Raw genomic sequence first — 22,745 nt, forward strand, 5'->3', positions numbered from 1 at the left:
AGCCTGATCCTGCTATATAAATTGCCCTACTGTGTCCCCAATAAATGTTAGATACATGTCATTGGTGGCCAGTGGTTACCTAAAAGAAATTAGTTTATACATTACCTGTCCCCGCCGATCGTCACCTAAAATAAAGTAAAAAATAAAAAACTACACCTATACTCACCTAGACACCTAATTCCCCGAAGCCATCGATCTCCTGTAATAAAATATAAAATAATAAACCACAACCTTATCCTTACCCCTCCGTAGCAGTCCACGAGTGTCCCACGAAGATCTCCAGTTCAGAGCAGCCACATAGAATGTGACCGCTCTGAACCGCTGCCGCCGCTAGAATGACGGGGCCGTAAGGGTTCACCAGAGTTAAGGCAGCGCTGCTCCGGTTAGCTGCTTTACGGCACTGCTGTATCGTGAGAAATTCCCACGGTACAGCACTGCCGTAAAGGAGGTCTCCGGAGCTGCGCTGCCTGAATGCACTCCGGTAACCTCAGTCAGTGGCTCCCGCTGCCGGGAGCGGACGTGTTCCCGGCAGCGTGAGCTTACAGCAGCCATGCACAGCTGTCACCATCTCCAGATGTGACAGCTGTGCATGGGAGATCAGCGCAGGAACGTGGACAGGTAACTATTTTTTTTTAGTAAACTAAGAATTAAATAAAATGGTGTTTTATTTCAAATAAATTATTTTTTTCTGGGTGTAGTGTGTTTTTTCTTTTTAACACTTTGTAGGTTAGTAATGGGGGTGTCTTATAGACACCCATCATTACTAACCTGGGCTTCATGGCAGCTGGCGCTGACATGAACCCCACCACTATTACCCCCTGCCACCGCACCAGGGCAGCGTGGAAGAGCGAGGCTAAGTGCCAGAATTGGCGCATCCTATGGATGCGCCATTTCTGGGGCGGCTGACGGCTGGTGTTTCTAGCCTGGGAGGGGGCCAATATTCATGGCACCCTTCCTGAGCTATTAATATCAGCCCCCAGCTGTCTGCCTAGCCTTTGCTAGCTATTAAAATAGGGGGGACCCCACGTCATTTTTTTGGGGGGGGTCCCCCATTTTAATAGCTAGTAAAGGCTAGGTATTCAGCTGGGGGCTGATATTAGTAGCCTGGGAAGCTCCGTGGGTTTTACCCCCTTCCCAGGCTTCAAACATCTGCCCCAGCCGTCTGCTTAACCTCCGCTAGAGACTAAAATTATGGGGGATCCCACGCCATTTTTTTTTAAAATAAATCCTTTATTTTAACACTAAATGACATTTGAGGACTTAATAAAGATGCAGTCCCTAAATTATTATTTATTTTTTAATAAATTTTTCCCAAAACTTTTGACGTGGGCTTCGCCATATTTTTGTATGCCAGCCAGGTACAGCATCCAGCTTCTATGAACGCGCCATTTTCCGGGGCGGCCGCGGACTGCAATTTTCAGCGGGGGGGGGGGGGGGCAGAAAGCTTGGGCCTCCCTGCGCTGCAGATTCCATCCCCCAGCTGCCTAGTTGTACCTGGCTGGACACAAAAATAGGGAGAAGCCCCACGTTTTTTTTTTTTTAATTATTTCATGAAATTCATGGAATAATTAAGAAAAAAAGGGCTTCCCTATATTGTTGTGTCTGGCCAGGTACAAATAGGCAGCTGGTGGTTGGGGGCAGCCCGTTCCTGCCTGCTGTACCTGGCTGGACACAAATATAGTGTGAAGCCCCACGTCAATTTTTTTTTAATTATTTCAGGAAATTCATGAAATAATTAAAAAAAAATTATGTGGGGCTTCGCCCTATATTTGTGTCCAGTCAGGTACAGCAGGCAGGAACGGGCTGCCCCCAACCACCAGCTGCCTATTTGTACCTGGCCGGACACAACAATATAGGGAAGCCCTTTTTTTCTTAATTATTCCATGAATTTCATGAAATAATAAAAAAAAAATTGACGTGGGGCTTCGCACTATATTTGTGTCCAGCCAGGTACAGCAGGCAGGAACGGGCTGCCCCCAACCACCAGCTGCCTATTTGTACCTAGCCGGACACAACAATATAGGGAAGCCCTTTTTTTCTTAATTATTCCATGAATTTCATGAAATAATTAAAAAAAAAAATGTGTGGCGCTTCGCCCTATTTTTGTGTCCAGCCAGGTACAACTAGGCAGCTGGGGGCTGGAATCTGCAGCGCAGGGAGACCCAAGCTTTCTGGGCCCCACCCGCTGCAAATTGCAGTCCGCAGCCGCCCCGGAAAATGGCGCGTTCATAGAAGCGCCATCTTCTGGCGCTGTACCCAACTCATCCAGGGCCCTGGTGCGGTGGCTCATTGGGTAATAAAGGGGTTAAGGCCAGCTTGGCATTATCAGCTGGCCCTAAGCCCGAAATTCATGGGGTCACGCCAATATTAGACATGACCGCCATGAATTTCTAGTAAAGTATTTAAAAAAAACACAAACACCCAGAAAAAAGTCCTTTAATTGAAATAAAGACACAATTCTTTATTGTTCTAAATTAAACCATACTTACAGTCACGCCCATTCCAGCTGAAGCCAACGATCTCCTGCAATAAAAGTAAAATAATAAAGCAACCTCATCCTTACCTTTCCATGGTTCCCAGGACAGCTTCAGCTCTGCTACATCGAGATGACAGGCTGGACCGCAGCAGAACGCTGCCATCCAGCCTGTCATCCCGCAGACACTGAGAAGCGCAGACATGCTTGCGCTCCTCAGTGTCTCGCTGTGACGGCATCCAGATGAGCCGAGGTCATGTCCAATGAACTCAGCTCACCTCATGCACGTCACTGACAGCGTGGGAAAATTCTCCTGCACTCAGCGCTTCAGCGTGAGAATTCTCCCACACTGTCAGTGACGTGCATGAGGTGCGCCGAGTTCATTGGACATGACCTCACCTCATGCACGTCACTGACAGCGTGGGAAAATTCTCACGCTGAAGCGCTGAGTGCAGTAGAATTCTCCCACGCTGTCAGTGACGTACATGAGGTGAGCCGAGTTCATTGTCGGCTCATCTGGATGCCGTCACAGCCAGACACTGAGGAGTGGAAGTATGCCTGCGCTTCTCAGTGTCTGCGGGATGACAGGCTGGATGGCAGCGTTCTGCTGCGGTCCAGCCTGTCATCTCGATGTAGCAGAGCTGGAGCCGTCGTGGGAGCCATGGAAAGGTAAGGATGAGGTTGCTTTATTATTTTTCTTTTATTGCAGGAGATCGTTGGCTTCAGCTGGAATGGGCGTGATGGTAAGTATGGTTTAATTTAGAACAATAAAGAATTGTGTGTTTATTTCAATTAAAGGACTTTTTTCTGGGTGTTTGTGTTTTTTTTAAATACTTTACTAGAAATTCATGGTGGTCATGTCTAATATTGGCGTGACCCCATGAATTTCGGGCTTAGGGCCAGCTGATAATGCCAAGCTGGCCTTAACCCCTTTATTACCCAGTGAGCCACCGCACCAGGGCCCTGGATGAGTTGGGTACAGCGCCAGAAGATGGCGCTTCTATGAACGCGCCATTTTCCGGGGCGGCTGCGGACTGCAATTTGCAGCGGGTGGGGCCCAGAAAGCTTGGGCCTCCCTGCGCTGCAGATTCCAGCCCCCAGCTGCCTAGTTGTACCTGGCTGGACACAAAAATAGGGCGAAGCTCCACGTTTTTTTTTTTTTAATTCATGAAATTCATGGAATAATTAAGAAAAAAAGGGCTTCCCTATATTGTTGTGTCCGGCTAGGTACAAATAGGCAGCTGGTGGTTGGGGGCAGCCCGTTCCTGCCTGCTGTACCTGACTGGACACAAATATAGGGCGAAGCCCCACATCAATTTTTTTTAATTATTTCATGAATTTCCTGAAATGATTTAAAAAAAATTGACGTGGGGCTTCGCACTATATTTGTGTCCAGCCAGGTACAGCAGGCAGGAACGGGCTGCCCCCAACCACCAGCTGCCTATTTGTACCTGGTTGGACACAACAATATAGGGAAGCCCTTTTTTTCTTAATTATTTCATGAATTTCATGAAATAATTAAAAAAAAAAAATACGTGGAGCTTCGCCCTATTTTTGTGTCCAGCCAGATACAACTATGCAGCTGGGGGCTGGAATCCGCAGCGCAGGGAGACCCAAGCTTTCTGGGCCACCCCCGCTGCAAATTGCAGTCCGCAGCCGCCCCAGAAAATGGCGCGTTCATTGAAGCGCCATCTTCTGGCGCTGTACCCAACTCATCCAGGGCCCTGGTGCGGTGGCTCACTGGGTAATAAAGGGGTTAAGCCAGCTTGGTATTATCAGCTGGCCCTAAGCCCAAAATTCATGGGGTCACGCCAATATTAGACATGACCACCATGAATTTCTAGTAAAGTATTTAAAAAAACACAACACCCAGAAAAAAGTCCTTTAATTGAAATAAACACACAATTCTTTATTGTTCTAAATTAAACCATACTTACCATCACGCCCATTCCAGCTGAAGCCAACGATCTCCTGCAATAAAAGTAAAATAATAAAGCAACCTCATCCTTACCTTTCCATGACTCCCACGACAGCTTCAGCTCTGCTACATCGAGATGACAGGCTGGACCGCAGCAGAACGCTGCCATCCATCCTGTCATCCCGCAGACACTGAGAAGCACAGGCATGCTTGTGCTCCTCAATGTCTGGCTGTGACGGCATAAAGATGAGCCGAGGTCATGTCCAATGAACTCAGCTCACCTCATGTACGTCACTGACAGCGTGGGAAAATTCTCCTGCACTCAGCACTTCAGCGTGAGAATTTTCCCACACTGTCAGTGACGTGCATGAGGTGAGCTGAGTTCATTGGACATGACCTCACCTCATGTATGTCACTGACAGCGTGGGAGAATTCTCACGCTGAAGCGCTGAGTGCAGGAGAACTTTCCCACGCTGTCAGTGACGTGCATGAGGTGAGCTGAGTTCATTGGACATGAACTCGGCTCATCTGGATGACGTCACAGAGAGACACTGAGGAGCGCAAGCATGCCTGCCTTCTCAGTGTCTGCGGGATGACAGGCTGGATGGCAGCTTTCTGCTGCGGTCCATCCTGTCATCTCGATGTAGCAGAGCTGGAGCTGTCCTGGGAACCATCGAAAGGTAAGGATGAGGTTGCTTTATTATTTTTCTTTTATTGCAGGAGATCGTTGGCTTCAGCTGGAATGGGCGTGATGGTAAGTATGGTTTAATTTAGAACAATAAAGAATTGTGTCTTTATTTCAATTAAAGGACTTTACTCTGGGTGTTTGTGTTTTCTTTTAACTTTGACTATGGGGTTAGTAATGGGGGTGTCTTATAGACGCCTCTCCATTACTAACCTGGGCTTGATGTCAGCTGGCATTATAAGCTGACATCAACCCCAACCCTATTACCCCCTGCCACCGCACCAGGGCAGCGTGGAAGAGCGAGGCTAAGTGCCAGAATTGGCGCATCCTATGGATGCGCCATTTCTGGGGCGGCTGACGGCTGGTGTTTCTAGCCTGGGAGGGGGCCAATATTCATGGCACCCTTCCTGGGCTATTAATATCAGCCCCCAGCTGTCTGCCTAGCCTGTGCTAGCTATTAAATTAGGGGGGACCCCACGTTATTTTTTTGGGGGGGTTCCCCCATTTTAATAGCTAGTAAAGGCTAGGTATTCAGCTGGGGGCTGATATTAGTAGCCTGGGAAGCTCCGTGGGTATTACCCCCTTCCCAGGCTTCAAACATTTGCCCCAGCTGTCTGCTTAACCTCCGCTAGAGACTAAAATTAAGGGGAACCCCACGCCAATTTTTTTTTTAAATAAATCCTTTATTTTAACACTAAATGACAAGTACAGTAATCAACACTGTCACTGTACTTCATATATATGTGACTGACATGTTTCTATCTATCTAATCTATGTGTGATTCTCTATTCTTTCTGTTCTAAATTGTCGGGTACAGATGCTGAATTGCCGGCCGGCTTTCTTAAAGAGACGGTGCATGAAAACACTATTATTTTTTTAAATAAATCCTTTACACTAAATGACAAGTACAGTAAGCAACACTGTCACTGTACTTCATATATATGTGACTGACATGTTTCTATCTATCTAATCTATGTGTGAAGCTCTATTCTTTCTGTTATAAATTGTCGGGTACCGCTGCTGAATTGCCGGCCGGCTTTTTTAAAGAGACGGTGCACGAAAACACTAATATTTTTTTTAATAAATCCTTTACACTAAATGACAAGTACAGTAAGCAACACTGTCACTGTGCTTCATATATATGTGACTGACATGTTTCTATCTATCTAATCTATGTGTGATGCTCTATTCTTTCTGTTGTAAATTGTCGGGTACCGGTGTATGCCGCTGATGAATTGCCGGCTTTTCATGTCATTCTACATTATTCTTAGTTGTTTTACTTCATGTAGAATTAACCTACAAGGAAAGAAAGGGTTTATTTTCATTCCGATATTTGTGTCCCATTGACTTGCATTGGTTTCCGGTATCGGAATCGGCGATATCCGATACTTTTTGGGTATCGGCCCGATCCAATCCGATACGATATTTCATGATATCGGAAGGTATCGCTCAACACTACTGTTTATCCAAAAGGAAGTAAAAAGGGAGAGCTAGAAAGATAGCATTGCATCACATTACATGGCAATGCAATGCACAGTTGCTGAAGTTGAACCAAAATGAGCTTGTAATCTGGCTTCTGCAACTTTGAACATGAAAAATCCAATGAGGAGAAGAAAAGCAAAGCCAAAGAGTCCATCCCAAAATCCGACAAACAAGCAAAATGAACAAAAAACATTGAATTCAATTCTTTCTGATTTTAGAAACTGCATTAAAGAAGGGGTGCACCGGTCCTGGAGATACTGCAATACCAGGTCAATGCGTGGAGTGGACAGAGCAAGCTCTTTTTCCATCTCCCTGTTCTAAAAATCCATTTAATATATGGTCCCCAGATAGGGGACGTATCAGATATTAAACTGATAAGAACAGATACTACACTTGATCTTAGCCAAAAGGCCGAGAAGCGATAACCAGAATTGGTTTCAAACTACGGAGCCACCGAAGGATCCTGAAAAGTCCATTTGTGGCGATGAGCTCCTGGACTCCCGTTAAGAAGACATGTTGTCAACCTCTAGATCCCTTACATGCCTGCACTTTTCGGCTTGCTGCTGCTGCAATCCACGCGTTTTAGATCTGCATAACTCCACCTCTTTAAACACAGCACCTTCACCCCCTGCTGTTCCCACCCGCCTCAACACCGTTGGAAGGGAGGAGAACCAATTAAGGCGGGGGGTGGGGTGGAACGAGCAGCTGTCTACCCTTAGCAGGAGGGCTCCTGATTACATACCTCTCCTGCTGCTGCTGCTGCTGGCTGTCCAGCAGCAGACTGAAGGTGGCTGCTGCTGTGCACAGGTATATAAAGGCTCAGAGCCTATTATGACACGCGCAGCCAGCGTTCCATTGCCACATTCCATCTACTGCAGGCAGGATACCTGGCTGGCTGAATGTCGCTGAGAAGCTCACAGAGACCGCCATAAGCAACAGTTTAACAGAATGCCACAGACTAATCAACCAAACTTTTTGGGTTGGGTTCTCTTTTATAGTCTGCAGGCATTAAATGAAAGAAGTCAGTGTTCCAGCAGAAGGAGACAACGTTTCAGAAAAGGCATTGTAGCAAACCAAAAAAGAAATTTTAAGCGCAGCAGAGTAACCAGCGCACATACCTGTTAGCTCAGGTGAGTTTAAAAGGCTGCTGTTGATAACAAGGGCATTTGCTAAATAGATGGTGTGTGTGCAACAATATACTGAAAGGTCAATTATATTGTGCAGCTTATCTCACCACCTGTAGTTATTTAGGTGAAAGCTCCAAAATGCTTGCCTAATATGTCTGTTTATCCAAAAGGAAGTAAAAAGGGAGAGCTAGAAAGATAGCATTGCATCACATTACATGGCAATGCAATGCACAGTTGCTGAAGTTGAACCAAAATGAGCTTGTAATCTGGCTTCTGCAACTTTGAACATGAAAAATCCAATGAGGAGAAGAAAAGCAAAGCCAAAGAGTCCATCCCAAAATCCGACAAACAAGCAAAATGAACAAAAAACATTGAATTCAATTCTTTCTGATTTTAGAAACTGCATTAAAGAAGGGGTGCACCGGTCCTGGAGATACTGCAATACCAGGTCAATGCGTGGAGTGGACAGAGCAAGCTCTTTTTCCATCTCCCTGTTCTAAAAATCCATTTAATATATGGTCCCCAGATAGGGGACGTATCAGATATTAAACTGATAAGAACAGATACTACACTTGATCTTAGCCAAAAGGCCGAGAAGCGATAACCAGAATTGGTTTCAAACTACGGAGCCACCCAAGGATCCTGAAAAGTCCATTTGTGGAGATGAGCTCCTGGACTCCCGTTAAGAAGACATGTTGTCAACCTCTAGATCCCTTACATGCCTGCACTTTTCGGCTTGCTGCTGCTGCAATCCACGCGTTTTAGATCTGCATAACTCCACCTCTTTAAACACAGCACCTTCACCCCCTGCTGTTCCCACCCGCCTCAACACCGTTGGAAGGGAGGAGAACCAATTAAGGCGGGGGGTGGGGTGGAACGAGCAGCTGTCTACCCTTAGCAGGAGGGCTCCTGATTACATACCTCTCCTGCTGCTGCTGCTGCTGGCTGTCCAGCAGCAGACTGAAGGTGGCTGCTGCTGTGCACAGGTATATAAAGGCTCAGAGCCTATTATGACACGCGCAGCCAGCGTTCCATTGCCACATTCCATCTACTGCAGGCAGGATACCTGGCTGGCTGAATGTCGCTGAGAAGCTCACAGAGACCGCCATAAGCAACAGTTTAACAGAATGCCACAGACTAATCAACCAAACTTTTTGGGTTGGGTTCTCTTTTATAGTCTGCAGGCATTAAATGAAAGAAGTCAGTGTTCCAGCAGAAGGAGACAACGTTTCAGAAAAGGCATTGTAGCAAACCAAAAAAGAAATTTTAAGCGCAGCAGAGTAACCAGCGCACATACCTGTTAGCTCAGGTGAGTTTAAAAGGCTGCTGTTGATAACAAGGGCATTTGCTAAATAGATGGTGTGTGTGCAACAATATACTGAAAGGTCAATTATATTGTGCAGCTTATCTCACCACCTGTAGTTATTTAGGTGAAAGCTCCAAAATGCTTGCCTAATATGTCTGTTTATCCAAAAGGAAGTAAAAAGGGAGAGCTAGAAAGATAGCATTGCATCACATTACATGGCAATGCAATGCACAGTTGCTGAAGTTGAACCAAAATGAGCTTGTAATCTGGCTTCTGCAACTTTGAACATGAAAAATCCAATGAGGAGAAGAAAAGCAAAGCCAAAGAGTCCATCCCAAAATCCGACAAACAAGCAAAATGAACAAAAAACATTGAATTCAATTCTTTCTGATTTTAGAAACTGCATTAAAGAAGGGGTGCACCGGTCCTGGAGATACTGCAATACCAGGTCAATGCGTGGAGTGGACAGAGCAAGCTCTTTTTCCATCTCCCTGTTCTAAAAATCCATTTAATATATGGTCCCCAGATAGGGGACGTATCAGATATTAAACTGATAAGAACAGATTTTTTTTTTTTTTTTCGAAAGCCCGAATTCGTGTACAAAACCCGAGTGCGCTTAAAAAAGTGACAAGTGCCACAAAAAAAGTGCACTAGGATGCTGGTCTTCTTGAAACCCTCTCCAAAAGGAGAAGGGTCCCCCAAACCATTCCCCGTCCCTCCGAGCCAAAAGGCCACAGCGAGGAACAGGGACAAAAAGCCACCTCCAGCCGAAGCCAGAGGCGACCCAATCTTACCCCCAGCACCTGCCCGAGTTCTCACCCGAGCAAGGCACTGGGAGCCAAAGACTGTGCTCTCCTCCCGGAAGAGGGGAGCCAACAACGCTCTCCTCCCGAAAGAGGAGAGCCAGGGGGGTTCAGGGGGGAGCGGAACCTGATGGCCACACACTCCCCCCCTAGACCTGCCAAGAGAGGAACCCGTAAGGGAACCGCATCCCGACAAAATCCTAGTAGGACGTGACACACGTGAATAAGTGGACACACAGTGACAAAGAAATTAAATTAATAGTGAAGGTTTCACAGTATAATACTGCCCGGACCTTCGACCGGGAATTGAAAAATTCCCCATCCTAAGGCCAGAAGGCCCGGAATAAGGGTGTGTGCGAAGAAAGAAAATTTGAAGTGCTTGTGCAAATGTGCCATAAACTCAAGTGGGGTTCCCAATCCCAGTGAGTTAAGGCACCCCAGGGTCACCACTCCTGGGGCACTTCACACTTCGGGCTTTCGATCTTCCCCGGCCCAATGGCGTCGATCCTGGGGGGCCATGCTTTCCACCAGATGACTATATTAGCCACCTGGCGTACTAACAAGCGCCTAAACCCCAGTGTGCATAATGTATCAATCTACTAGGGCGGCCAACATCCAAAACCGCCTTTTCAAAAGATACTACACTTGATCTTAGCCAAAAGGCCGAGAAGCGATAACCAGAATTGGTTTCAAACTACGGAGCCACCCAAGGATCCTGAAAAGTCCATTTGTGGAGATGAGCTCCTGGACTCCCGTTAAGAAGACATGTTGTCAACCTCTAGATCCCTTACATGCCTGCACTTTTCGGCTTGCTGCTGCTGCAATCCACGCGTTTTAGATCTGCATAACTCCACCTCTTTAAACACAGCACCTTCACCCCCTGCTGTTCCCACCCGCCTCAACACCGTTGGAAGGGAGGAGAACCAATTAAGGCGGGGGGTGGGGTGGAACGAGCAGCTGTCTACCCTTAGCAGGAGGGCTCCTGATTACATACCTCTCCTGCTGCTGCTGCTGCTGGCTGTCCAGCAGCAGACTGAAGGTGGCTGCTGCTGTGCACAGGTATATAAAGGCTCAGAGCCTATTATGACACGCGCAGCCAGCGTTCCATTGCCACATTCCATCTACTGCAGGCAGGATACCTGGCTGGCTGAATGTCGCTGAGAAGCTCACAGAGACCGCCATAAGCAACAGTTTAACAGAATGCCACAGACTAATCAACCAAACTTTTTGGGTTGGGTTCTCTTTTATAGTCTGCAGGCATTAAATGAAAGAAGTCAGTGTTCCAGCAGAAGGAGACAACGTTTCAGAAAAGGCATTGTAGCAAACCAAAAAAGAAATTTTAAGCGCAGCAGAGTAACCAGCGCACATACCTGTTAGCTCAGGTGAGTTTAAAAGGCTGCTGTTGATAACAAGGGCATTTGCTAAATAGATGGTGTGTGTGCAACAATATACTGAAAGGTCAATTATATTGTGCAGCTTATCTCACCACCTGTAGTTATTTAGGTGAAAGCTCCAAAATGCTTGCCTAATATGTCTGTTTATCCAAAAGGAAGTAAAAAGGGAGAGCTAGAAAGATAGCATTGCATCACATTACATGGCAATGCAATGCACAGTTGCTGAAGTTGAACCAAAATGAGCTTGTAATCTGGCTTCTGCAACTTTGAACATGAAAAATCCAATGAGGAGAAGAAAAGCAAAGCCAAAGAGTCCATCCCAAAATCCGACAAACAAGCAAAATGAACAAAAAACATTGAATTCAATTCTTTCTGATTTTAGAAACTGCATTAAAGAAGGGGTGCACCGGTCCTGGAGATACTGCAATACCAGGTCAATGCGTGGAGTGGACAGAGCAAGCTCTTTTTCCATCTCCCTGTTCTAAAAATCCATTTAATATATGGTCCCCAGATAGGGGACGTATCAGATATTAAACTGATAAGAACAGATACTACACTTGATCTTAGCCAAAAGGCCGAGAAGCGATAACCAGAATTGGTTTCAAACTACGGAGCCACCCAAGGATCCTGAAAAGTCCATTTGTGGAGATGAGCTCCTGGACTCCCGTTAAGAAGACATGTTGTCAACCTCTAGATCCCTTACATGCCTGCACTTTTCGGCTTGCTGCTGCTGCAATCCACGCGTTTTAGATCTGCATAACTCCACCTCTTTAAACACAGCACCTTCACCCCCTGCTGTTCCCACCCGCCTCAACACCGTTGGAAGGGAGGAGAACCAATTAAGGCGGGGGGTGGGGTGGAACGAGCAGCTGTCTACCCTTAGCAGGAGGGCTCCTGATTACATACCTCTCCTGCTGCTGCTGCTGCTGGCTGTCCAGCAGCAGACTGAAGGTGGCTGCTGCTGTGCACAGGTATATAAAGGCTCAGAGCCTATTATGACACGCGCAGCCAGCGTTCCATTGCCACATTCCATCTACTGCAGGCAGGATACCTGGCTGGCTGAATGTCGCTGAGAAGCTCACAGAGACCGCCATAAGCAACAGTTTAACAGAATGCCACAGACTAATCAACCAAACTTTTTGGGTTGGGTTCTCTTTTATAGTCTGCAGGCATTAAATGAAAGAAGTCAGTGTTCCAGCAGAAGGAGACAACGTTTCAGAAAAGGCATTGTAGCAAACCAAAAAAGAAATTTTAAGCGCAGCAGAGTAACCAGCGCACATACCTGTTAGCTCAGGTGAGTTTAAAAGGCTGCTGTTGATAACAAGGGCATTTGCTAAATAGATGGTGTGTGTGCAACAATATACTGAAAGGTCAATTATATTGTGCAGCTTATCTCACCACCTGTAGTTATTTAGGTGAAAGCTCCAAAATGCTTGCCTAATATGTCTGTTTATCCAAAAGGAAGTAAAAAGGGAGAGCTAGAAAGATAGCATTGCATCACATTACATGGCAATGCAATGCACAGTTGCTGAAGTTGAACCAAAATGAGCTTGTAATCTGGCTTCTGCAACTTTGAACATGAAAAATCCAATGAGGAGAAGAAAAGCAAAGCCAAAGAGTCCATCCCAAAATCCGACAAACAAGCAAAATGAACAAAAAACATTGAATTCAATTCTTTCTGATTTTAGAAACTGCATTAAAGAAGGGGTGCACCGGTCCTGGAGATACTGCAATACCAGGTCAATGCGTGGAGTGGACAGAGCAAGCTCTTTTTCCATCTCCCTGTTCTAAAAATCCATTTAATATATGGTCCCCAGATAGGGGACGTATCAGATATTAAACTGATAAGAACAGATACTACACTTGATCTTAGCCAAAAGGCCGAGAAGCGATAACCAGAATTGGTTTCAAACTACGGAGCCACCCAAGGATCCTGAAAAGTCCATTTGTGGAGATGAGCTCCTGGACTCCCGTTAAGAAGACATGTTGTCAACCTCTAGATCCCTTACATGCCTGCACTTTTCGGCTTGCTGCTGCTGCAATCCACGCGTTTTAGATCTGCATAACTCCACCTCTTTAAACACAGCACCTTCACCCCCTGCTGTTCCCACCCGCCTCAACACCGTTGGAAGGGAGGAGAACCAATTAAGGCGGGGGGTGGGGTGGAACGAGCAGCTGTCTACCCTTAGCAGGAGGGCTCCTGATTACATACCTCTCCTGCTGCTGCTGCTGCTGGCTGTCCAGCAGCAGACTGAAGGTGGCTGCTGCTGTGCACAGGTATATAAAGGCTCAGAGCCTATTATGACACGCGCAGCCAGCGTTCCATTGCCACATTCCATCTACTGCAGGCAGGATACCTGGCTGGCTGAATGTCGCTGAGAAGCTCACAGAGACCGCCATAAGCAACAGTTTAACAGAATGCCACAGACTAATCAACCAAACTTTTTGGGTTGGGTTCTCTTTTATAGTCTGCAGGCATTAAATGAAAGAAGTCAGTGTTCCAGCAGAAGGAGACAACGTTTCAGAAAAGGCATTGTAGCAAACCAAAAAAGAAATTTTAAGCGCAGCAGAGTAACCAGCGCACATACCTGTTAGCTCAGGTGAGTTTAAAAGGCTGCTGTTGATAACAAGGGCATTTGCTAAATAGATGGTGTGTGTGCAACAATATACTGAAAGGTCAATTATATTGTGCAGCTTATCTCACCACCTGTAGTTATTTAGGTGAAAGCTCCAAAATGCTTGCCTAATATGTCTGTTTATCCAAAAGGAAGTAAAAAGGGAGAGCTAGAAAGATAGCATTGCATCACATTACATGGCAATGCAATGCACAGTTGCTGAAGTTGAACCAAAATGAGCTTGTAATCTGGCTTCTGCAACTTTGAACATGAAAAATCCAATGAGGAGAAGAAAAGCAAAGCCAAAGAGTCCATCCCAAAATCCGACAAACAAGCAAAATGAACAAAAAACATTGAATTCAATTCTTTCTGATTTTAGAAACTGCATTAAAGAAGGGGTGCACCGGTCCTGGAGATACTGCAATACCAGGTCAATGCGTGGAGTGGACAGAGCAAGCTCTTTTTCCATCTCCCTGTTCTAAAAATCCATTTAATATATGGTCCCCAGATAGGGGACGTATCAGATATTAAACTGATAAGAACAGATACTACACTTGATCTTAGCCAAAAGGCCGAGAAGCGATAACCAGAATTGGTTTCAAACTACGGAGCCACCCAAGGATCCTGAAAAGTCCATTTGTGGAGATGAGCTCCTGGACTCCCGTTAAGAAGACATGTTGTCAACCTCTAGATCCCTTACATGCCTGCACTTTTCGGCTTGCTGCTGCTGCAATCCACGCGTTTTAGATCTGCATAACTCCACCTCTTTAAACACAGCACCTTCACCCCCTGCTGTTCCCACCCGCCTCAACACCGTTGGAAGGGAGGAGAACCAATTAAGGCGGGGGGTGGGGTGGAACGAGCAGCTGTCTACCCTTAGCAGGAGGGCTCCTGATTACATACCTCTCCTGCTGCTGCTGCTGCTGGCTGTCCAGCAGCAGACTGAAGGTGGCTGCTGCTGTGCACAGGTATATAAAGGCTCAGAGCCTATTATGACACGCGCAGCCAGCGTTCCATTGCCACATTCCATCTACTGCAGGCAGGATACCTGGCTGGCTGAATGTCGCTGAGAAGCTCACAGAGACCGCCATAAGCAACAGTTTAACAGAATGCCACAGACTAATCAACCAAACTTTTTGGGTTGGGTTCTCTTTTATAGTCTGCAGGCATTAAATGAAAGAAGTCAGTGTTCCAGCAGAAGGAGACAACGTTTCAGAAAAGGCATTGTAGCAAACCAAAAAAGAAATTTTAAGCGCAGCAGAGTAACCAGCGCACATACCTGTTAGCTCAGGTGAGTTTAAAAGGCTGCTGTTGATAACAAGGGCATTTGCTAAATAGATGGTGTGTGTGCAACAATATACTGAAAGGTCAATTATATTGTGCAGCTTATCTCACCACCTGTAGTTATTTAGGTGAAAGCTCCAAAATGCTTGCCTAATATGTCTGTTTATCCAAAAGGAAGTAAAAAGGGAGAGCTAGAAAGATAGCATTGCATCACATTACATGGCAATGCAATGCACAGTTGCTGAAGTTGAACCAAAATGAGCTTGTAATCTGGCTTCTGCAACTTTGAACATGAAAAATCCAATGAGGAGAAGAAAAGCAAAGCCAAAGAGTCCATCCCAAAATCCGACAAACAAGCAAAATGAACAAAAAACATTGAATTCAATTCTTTCTGATTTTAGAAACTGCATTAAAGAAGGGGTGCACCGGTCCTGGAGATACTGCAATACCAGGTCAATGCGTGGAGTGGACAGAGCAAGCTCTTTTTCCATCTCCCTGTTCTAAAAATCCATTTAATATATGGTCCCCAGATAGGGGACGTATCAGATATTAAACTGATAAGAACAGATACTACACTTGATCTTAGCCAAAAGGCCGAGAAGCGATAACCAGAATTGGTTTCAAACTACGGAGCCACCCAAGGATCCTGAAAAGTCCATTTGTGGAGATGAGCTCCTGGACTCCCGTTAAGAAGACATGTTGTCAACCTCTAGATCCCTTACATGCCTGCACTTTTCGGCTTGCTGCTGCTGCAATCCACGCGTTTTAGATCTGCATAACTCCACCTCTTTAAACACAGCACCTTCACCCCCTGCTGTTCCCACCCGCCTCAACACCGTTGGAAGGGAGGAGAACCAATTAAGGCGGGGGGTGGGGTGGAACGAGCAGCTGTCTACCCTTAGCAGGAGGGCTCCTGATTACATACCTCTCCTGCTGCTGCTGCTGCTGGCTGTCCAGCAGCAGACTGAAGGTGGCTGCTGCTGTGCACAGGTATATAAAGGCTCAGAGCCTATTATGACACGCGCAGCCAGCGTTCCATTGCCACATTCCATCTACTGCAGGCAGGATACCTGGCTGGCTGAATGTCGCTGAGAAGCTCACAGAGACCGCCATAAGCAACAGTTTAACAGAATGCCACAGACTAATCAACCAAACTTTTTGGGTTGGGTTCTCTTTTATAGTCTGCAGGCATTAAATGAAAGAAGTCAGTGTTCCAGCAGAAGGAGACAACGTTTCAGAAAAGGCATTGTAGCAAACCAAAAAAGAAATTTTAAGCGCAGCAGAGTAACCAGCGCACATACCTGTTAGCTCAGGTGAGTTTAAAAGGCTGCTGTTGATAACAAGGGCATTTGCTAAATAGATGGTGTGTGTGCAACAATATACTGAAAGGTCAATTATATTGTGCAGCTTATCTCACCACCTGTAGTTATTTAGGTGAAAGCTCCAAAATGCTTGCCTAATATGTCTGTTTATCCAAAAGGAAGTAAAAAGGGAGAGCTAGAAAGATAGCATTGCATCACATTACATGGCAATGCAATGCACAGTTGCTGAAGTTGAACCAAAATGAGCTTGTAATCTGGCTTCTGCAACTTTGAACATGAAAAATCCAATGAGGAGAAGAAAAGCAAAGCCAAAGAGTCCATCCCAAAATCCGACAAACAAGCAAAATGAACAAAAAACATTGAATTCAATTCTTTCTGATTTTAGAAACTGCATTAAAGAAGGGGTGCACCGGTCCTGGAGATACTGCAATACCAGGTCAATGCGTGGAGTGGACAGAGCAAGCTCTTTTTCCATCTCCCTGTTCTAAAAATCCATTTAATATATGGTCCCCAGATAGGGGACGTATCAGATATTAAACTGATAAGAACAGATACTACACTTGATCTTAGCCAAAAGGCCGAGAAGCGATAACCAGAATTGGTTTCAAACTACGGAGCCACCCAAGGATCCTGAAAAGTCCATTTGTGGAGATGAGCTCCTGGACTCCCGTTAAGAAGACATGTTGTCAACCTCTAGATCCCTTACATGCCTGCACTTTTCGGCTTGCTGCTGCTGCAATCCACGCGTTTTAGATCTGCATAACTCCACCTCTTTAAACACAGCACCTTCACCCCCTGCTGTTCCCACCCGCCTCAACACCGTTGGAAGGGAGGAGAACCAATTAAGGCGGGGGGTGGGGTGGAACGAGCAGCTGTCTACCCTTAGCAGGAGGGCTCCTGATTACATACCTCTCCTGCTGCTGCTGCTGCTGCTGGCTGTCCAGCAGCAGACTGAAGGTGGCTGCTGCTGTGCACAGGTATATAAAGGCTCAGAGCCTATTATGACACGCGCAGCCAGCGTTCCATTGCCACATTCCATCTACTGCAGGCAGGATACCTGGCTGGCTGAATGTCGCTGAGAAGCTCACAGAGACCGCCATAAGCAACAGTTTAACAGAATGCCACAGACTAATCAACCAAACTTTTTGGGTTGGGTTCTCTTTTATAGTCTGCAGGCATTAAATGAAAGAAGTCAGTGTTCCAGCAGAAGGAGACAACGTTTCAGAAAAGGCATTGTAGCAAACCAAAAAAGAAATTTTAAGCGCAGCAGAGTAACCAGCGCACATACCTGTTAGCTCAGGTGAGTTTAAAAGGCTGCTGTTGATAACAAGGGCATTTGCTAAATAGATGGTGTGTGTGCAACAATATACTGAAAGGTCAATTATATTGTGCAGCTTATCTCACCACCTGTAGTTATTTAGGTGAAAGCTCCAAAATGCTTGCCTAATATGTCTGTTTATCCAAAAGGAAGTAAAAAGGGAGAGCTAGAAAGATAGCATTGCATCACATTACATGGCAATGCAATGCACAGTTGCTGAAGTTGAACCAAAATGAGCTTGTAATCTGGCTTCTGCAACTTTGAACATGAAAAATCCAATGAGGAGAAGAAAAGCAAAGCCAAAGAGTCCATCCCAAAATCCGACAAACAAGCAAAATGAACAAAAAACATTGAATTCAATTCTTTCTGATTTTAGAAACTGCATTAAAGAAGGGGTGCACCGGTCCTGGAGATACTGCAATACCAGGTCAATGCGTGGAGTGGACAGAGCAAGCTCTTTTTCCATCTCCCTGTTCTAAAAATCCATTTAATATATGGTCACCAGATAGGGGACGTATCAGATATTAAACTGATAAGAACAGATACTACACTTGATCTTAGCCAAAAGGCCGAGAAGCGATAACCAGAATTGGTTTCAAACTACGGAGCCACCCAAGGATCCTGAAAAGTCCATTTGTGGAGATGAGCTCCTGGACTCCCGTTAAGAAGACATGTTGTCAACCTCTAGATCCCTTACATGCCTGCACTTTTCGGCTTGCTGCTGCTGCAATCCACGCGTTTTAGATCTGCATAACTCCACCTCTTTAAACACAGCACCTTCACCCCCTGCTGTTCCCACCCGCCTCAACACCGTTGGAAGGGAGGAGAACCAATTAAGGCGGGGGGTGGGGTGGAACGAGCAGCTGTCTACCCTTAGCAGGAGGGCTCCTGATTACATACCTCTCCTGCTGCTGCTGCTGCTGGCTGTCCAGCAGCAGACTGAAGGTGGCTGCTGCTGTGCACAGGTATATAAAGGCTCAGAGCCTATTATGACACGCGCAGCCAGCGTTCCATTGCCACATTCCATCTACTGCAGGCAGGATACCTGGCTGGCTGAATGTCGCTGAGAAGCTCACAGAGACCGCCATAAGCAACAGTTTAACAGAATGCCACAGACTAATCAACCAAACTTTTTGGGTTGGGTTCTCTTTTATAGTCTGCAGGCATTAAATGAAAGAAGTCAGTGTTCCAGCAGAAGGAGACAACGTTTCAGAAAAGGCATTGTAGCAAACCAAAAAAGAAATTTTAAGCGCAGCAGAGTAACCAGCGCACATACCTGTTAGCTCAGGTGAGTTTAAAAGGCTGCTGTTGATAACAAGGGCATTTGCTAAATAGATGGTGTGTGTGCAACAATATACTGAAAGGTCAATTATATTGTGCAGCTTATCTCACCACCTGTAGTTATTTAGGTGAAAGCTCCAAAATGCTTGCCTAATATGTCTGTTTATCCAAAAGGAAGTAAAAAGGGAGAGCTAGAAAGATAGCATTGCATCACATTACATGGCAATGCAATGCACAGTTGCTGAAGTTGAACCAAAATGAGCTTGTAATCTGGCTTCTGCAACTTTGAACATGAAAAATCCAATGAGGAGAAGAAAAGCAAAGCCAAAGAGTCCATCCCAAAATCCGACAAACAAGCAAAATGAACAAAAAACATTGAATTCAATTCTTTCTGATTTTAGAAACTGCATTAAAGAAGGGGTGCACCGGTCCTGGAGATACTGCAATACCAGGTCAATGCGTGGAGTGGACAGAGCAAGCTCTTTTTCCATCTCCCTGTTCTAAAAATCCATTTAATATATGGTCACCAGATAGGGGACGTATCAGATATTAAACTGATAAGAACAGATACTACACTTGATCTTAGCCAAAAGGCCGAGAAGCGATAACCAGAATTGGTTTCAAACTACGGAGCCACCCAAGGATCCTGAAAAGTCCATTTGTGGAGATGAGCTCCTGGACTCCCGTTAAGAAGACATGTTGTCAACCTCTAGATCCCTTACATGCCTGCACTTTTCGGCTTGCTGCTGCTGCAATCCACGCGTTTTAGATCTGCATAACTCCACCTCTTTAAACACAGCACCTTCACCCCCTGCTGTTCCCACCCGCCTCAACACCGTTGGAAGGGAGGAGAACCAATTAAGGCGGGGGGTGGGGTGGAACGAGCAGCTGTCTACCCTTAGCAGGAGGGCTCCTGATTACATACCTCTCCTGCTGCTGCTGCTGCTGGCTGTCCAGCAGCAGACTGAAGGTGGCTGCTGCTGTGCACAGGTATATAAAGGCTCAGAGCCTATTATGACACGCGCAGCCAGCGTTCCATTGCCACATTCCATCTACTGCAGGCAGGATACCTGGCTGGCTGAATGTCGCTGAGAAGCTCACAGAGACCGCCATAAGCAACAGTTTAACAGAATGCCACAGACTAATCAACCAAACTTTTTGGGTTGGGTTCTCTTTTATAGTCTGCAGGCATTAAATGAAAGAAGTCAGTGTTCCAGCAGAAGGAGACAACGTTTCAGAAAAGGCATTGTAGCAAACCAATAAAGAAATTTTAAGCGCAGCAGAGTAACCAGCGCACATACCTGTTAGCTCAGGTGAGTTTAAAAGGCTGCTGTTGATAACAAGGGCATTTGCTAAATAGATGGTGTGTGTGCAACAATATACTGAAAGGTCAATTATATTGTGCAGCTTATCTCACCACCTGTAGTTATTTAGGTGAAAGCTCCAAAATGCTTGCCTAATATGTCTGTTTATCCAAAAGGAAGTAAAAAGGGAGAGCTAGAAAGATAGCATTGCATCACATTACATGGCAATGCAATGCACAGTTGCTGAAGTTGAACCAAAATGAGCTTGTAATCTGGCTTCTGCAACTTTGAACACGAAAAATCCAATGAGGAGAAGAAAAGCAAAGCCAAAGAGTCCATCCCAAAATCCGACAAACAAGCAAAATGAACTAAAAACATTGAATTCAATTCTTTCTGATTTTAGAAACTGCATTAAAGAAGGGGTGCACCGGTCCTGGAGATACTGCAATACCAGGTCAATGCGTGGAGTGGACAGAGCAAGCTCTTTTTCCATCTCCCTGTTCTAAAAATCCATTTAATATATGGTCCCCAGATAGGGGACGTATCAGATATTAAACTGATAAGAACAGATACTACACTTGATCTTAGCCAAAAGGCCGAGAAGCGATAACCAGAATTGGTTTCAAACTACGGAGCCACCCAAGGATCCTGAAAAGTCCATTTGTGGAGATGAGCTCCTGGACTCCCGTTAAGAAGACATGTTGTCAACCTCTAGATCCCTTACATGCCTGCACTTTTCGGCTTGCTGCTGCTGCAATCCACGCGTTTTAGATCTGCATAACTCCACCTCTTTAAACACAGCACCTTCACCCCCTGCTGTTCCCACCCGCCTCAACACCGTTGGAAGGGAGGAGAACCAATTAAGACGGGGGGTGGGGTGGAACGAGCAGCTGTCTACCCTTAGCAGGAGGGCTCCTGATTACATACCTCTCCTGCTGCTGCTGCTGCTGGCTGTCCAGCAGCAGACTGAAGGTGGGTGCTGCTGTGCACAGGTATATAAAGGCTCAGAGCCTATTATGACACGCGCAGCCAGCGTTCCATTGCCACATTCCATCTACTGCAGGCAGGATACCTGGCTGGCTGAATGTCGCTGAGAAGCTCACAGAGACCGCCATAAGCAACAGTTTAACAGAATGCCACAGACTAATCAACCAAACTTTTTGGGTTGGGTTCTCTTTTATAGTCTGCAGGCATTAAATGAAAGAAGTCAGTGTTCCAGCAGAAGGAGACAACGTTTCAGAAAAGGCATTGTAGCAAACCAAAAAAGAAATTTTAAGCGCAGCAGAGTAACCAGCGCACATACCTGTTAGCTCAGGTGAGTTTAAAAGGCTGCTGTTGATAACAAGGGCATTTGCTAAATAGATGGTGTGTGTGCAACAATATACTGAAAGGTCAATTATATTGTGCAGCTTATCTCACCACCTGTAGTTATTTAGGTGAAAGCTCCAAAATGCTTGCCTAATATGTCTGTTTATCCAAAAGGAAGTAAAAAGGGAGAGCTAGAAAGATAGCATTGCATCACATTACATGGCAATGCAATGCACAGTTGCTGAAGTTGAACCAAAATGAGCTTGTAATCTGGCTTCTGCAACTTTGAACATGAAAAATCCAATGAGGAGAAGAAAAGCAAAGCCAAAGAGTCCATCCCAAAATCCGACAAACAAGCAAAATGAACAAAAAACATTGAATTCAATTCTTTCTGATTTTAGAAACTGCATTAAAGAAGGGGTGCACCGGTCCTGGAGATACTGCAATACCAGGTCAATGCGTGGAGTGGACAGAGCAAGCTCTTTTTCCATCTCCCTGTTCTAAAAATCCATTTAATATATGGTCCCCAGATAGGGGACGTATCAGATATTAAACTGATAAGAACAGATACTACACTTGATCTTAGCCAAAAGGCCGAGAAGCGATAACCAGAATTGGTTTCAAACTACGGAGCCACCCAAGGATCCTGAAAAGTCCATTTGTGGAGATGAGCTCCTGGACTCCCGTTAAGAAGACATGTTGTCAACCTCTAGATCCCTTACATGCCTGCACTTTTCGGCTTGCTGCTGCTGCAATCCACGCGTTTTAGATCTGCATAACTCCACCTCTTTAAACACAGCACCTTCACCCCCTGCTGTTCCCACCCGCCTCAACACCGTTGGAAGGGAGGAGAACCAATTAAGGCGGGGGGTGGGGTGGAACGAGCAGCTGTCTACCCTTAGCAGGAGGGCTCCTGATTACATACCTCTCCTGCTGCTGCTGCTGCTGGCTGTCCAGCAGCAGACTGAAGGTGGCTGCTGCTGTGCACAGGTATATAAAGGCTCAGAGCCTATTATGACACGCGCAGCCAGCGTTCCATTGCCACATTCCATCTACTGCAGGCAGGATACCTGGCTGGCTGAATGTCGCTGAGAAGCTCACAGAGACCGCCATAAGCAACAGTTT

General features: G+C 45.8%; 11 non-coding genes and 2 pseudogenes across 11 annotated transcripts; all 13 read right to left on the reverse strand.

The window, feature by feature from the left end:
• Positions 1–6,790: 6,790 nt before the first annotated feature.
• Positions 6,791–6,981, reverse strand: LOC141232245 (U2 spliceosomal RNA). Its single transcript, XR_012298502.1, has one exon. It is a non-coding gene; the product is annotated as a U2 spliceosomal RNA (small nuclear RNA).
• A 1,115-nt stretch (positions 6,982–8,096) lies between these two features.
• Positions 8,097–8,287, reverse strand: LOC141232246 (U2 spliceosomal RNA). The gene has a single exon (XR_012298503.1). It is a non-coding gene; the product is annotated as a U2 spliceosomal RNA (small nuclear RNA).
• A 1,115-nt stretch (positions 8,288–9,402) lies between these two features.
• On the reverse strand, positions 9,403–9,583 carry LOC141231848 (U2 spliceosomal RNA; annotated as a pseudogene).
• Positions 9,584–10,377: 794 nt separating this feature from the next.
• LOC141231880 (U2 spliceosomal RNA) lies at positions 10,378–10,469 on the reverse strand (annotated as a pseudogene).
• A 1,115-nt stretch (positions 10,470–11,584) lies between these two features.
• LOC141232247 (U2 spliceosomal RNA) lies at positions 11,585–11,775 on the reverse strand. The gene has a single exon (XR_012298504.1). It is a non-coding gene; the product is annotated as a U2 spliceosomal RNA (small nuclear RNA).
• Positions 11,776–12,890: 1,115 nt separating this feature from the next.
• Positions 12,891–13,081, reverse strand: LOC141232248 (U2 spliceosomal RNA). The gene has a single exon (XR_012298505.1). It is a non-coding gene; the product is annotated as a U2 spliceosomal RNA (small nuclear RNA).
• A 1,115-nt stretch (positions 13,082–14,196) lies between these two features.
• Positions 14,197–14,387, reverse strand: LOC141232249 (U2 spliceosomal RNA). The gene has a single exon (XR_012298506.1). It is a non-coding gene; the product is annotated as a U2 spliceosomal RNA (small nuclear RNA).
• Positions 14,388–15,502: 1,115 nt separating this feature from the next.
• Positions 15,503–15,693, reverse strand: LOC141232250 (U2 spliceosomal RNA). Its single transcript, XR_012298507.1, has one exon. It is a non-coding gene; the product is annotated as a U2 spliceosomal RNA (small nuclear RNA).
• A 1,115-nt stretch (positions 15,694–16,808) lies between these two features.
• On the reverse strand, positions 16,809–16,999 carry LOC141232251 (U2 spliceosomal RNA). Its single transcript, XR_012298508.1, has one exon. It is a non-coding gene; the product is annotated as a U2 spliceosomal RNA (small nuclear RNA).
• Positions 17,000–18,117: 1,118 nt separating this feature from the next.
• Positions 18,118–18,308, reverse strand: LOC141231756 (U2 spliceosomal RNA). The gene has a single exon (XR_012298066.1). It is a non-coding gene; the product is annotated as a U2 spliceosomal RNA (small nuclear RNA).
• A 1,115-nt stretch (positions 18,309–19,423) lies between these two features.
• On the reverse strand, positions 19,424–19,614 carry LOC141231757 (U2 spliceosomal RNA). Its single transcript, XR_012298067.1, has one exon. It is a non-coding gene; the product is annotated as a U2 spliceosomal RNA (small nuclear RNA).
• Positions 19,615–20,729: 1,115 nt separating this feature from the next.
• Positions 20,730–20,920, reverse strand: LOC141232252 (U2 spliceosomal RNA). The gene has a single exon (XR_012298509.1). It is a non-coding gene; the product is annotated as a U2 spliceosomal RNA (small nuclear RNA).
• Positions 20,921–22,035: 1,115 nt separating this feature from the next.
• On the reverse strand, positions 22,036–22,226 carry LOC141232253 (U2 spliceosomal RNA). The gene has a single exon (XR_012298510.1). It is a non-coding gene; the product is annotated as a U2 spliceosomal RNA (small nuclear RNA).
• Between the last annotated feature and the right edge of the window lie 519 nt (positions 22,227–22,745).

This window comes from Phyllobates terribilis, unplaced genomic scaffold, assembly GCF_046119375.1.
Source record: "Phyllobates terribilis strain yellow unplaced genomic scaffold, ASM4611937v1 Scaffold_538__1_contigs__length_1162401, whole genome shotgun sequence".
NCBI lineage: Eukaryota > Metazoa > Chordata > Amphibia > Anura > Dendrobatidae > Phyllobates > Phyllobates terribilis.